This window comes from Octopus bimaculoides, chromosome 7 (assembly GCF_001194135.2).
Source record: "Octopus bimaculoides isolate UCB-OBI-ISO-001 chromosome 7, ASM119413v2, whole genome shotgun sequence".
NCBI classification, from domain to species: domain Eukaryota; kingdom Metazoa; phylum Mollusca; class Cephalopoda; order Octopoda; family Octopodidae; genus Octopus; species Octopus bimaculoides.
In genome coordinates, this window is record NC_068987.1 from 56,849,116 (window position 1) to 56,850,195 (window position 1,080).

Below are 1,080 nucleotides of genomic sequence, written 5' to 3' on the forward strand. Positions count from 1 at the left end.
TTTATGTGATATTTAACAGTGCAAATTTCTTTTTAAAGCCTTATATTGTTAAGTATTCAACAACATACAATTTAGTATTCTATTTCCATTAGAATATTTTAAAATCAAAACATGGTTTTAAAATATTAAAAAGCAAGTTTTTAAAGTAATAAAAATATTTTTTTATGTTATTACGCAAATAATTTTTATTGGAATATAATACATATGTAAATGATACATATAAAATCTTTTCTACTGTAGGCACAAGGCCCAAAATTTGCGGGGAGGGGGCCAGTCGATTAGATCGACACCAGTACGCAACTGGTACTTAATTTATCGAACCCGAAAGAATTAAAGGCAAAATCGACCTTGGTGGATGATACAAAACCACACTGATGTTTTTTTTTTCCTTTTTCCTTTCTTTTTCTTTCTTTTCTTTCTTTGTTCCTCTTTTTCCATTTTTCTCCCGGTTTGGGATTTGTACTTTAAATTTGGTTTTGTATTATATAGGTATCATACACACACGTGTTATATTCCAGTAAAAATTATATATGTAGTAACGTAATAAAAAAATAATAAATACAAAAAATTAGTTTAATATTTTGGTACAAGGCCAGCAGTTTGAGGGAGGGGGAGAGTGCAAGTCAATTACATCGACTTCAGTGCTCAAATGGTACTTATTTTATCGACTCCGGAAAGATGAAAGGCAAAGTCGACATCAGTGGAATTTGAACTCAGAACGTAAGACGGACGAAACGCCGCTAACCATTTTGCCCTGCGTTCTAGTGATTCTGCCAATTCGCTGCCTTAAAGTAATAAAATTATTCTTTGCTGTTTTCAAAATTTCGGGCACGAGGCCCGAAATTTTGCTGGGAGGAGGACGGTCGATTTGATCGACCTCAGTACATAACTGATACTTAACTTATCAACCCCGAAAGAATGAATGGAAAAGTTGAATCTCAATGGAAGTTGAACCCAGAACGTAAAAACAGACGAAACGCTGCTAAGCATTTCGCCCGTCGTACTAACGTTTCTGGCAGCTTGCCGCCTTAGCAATATAAATCATTCTTTTCTACTCTAGGCAGCTCGCCGCCTTCCATA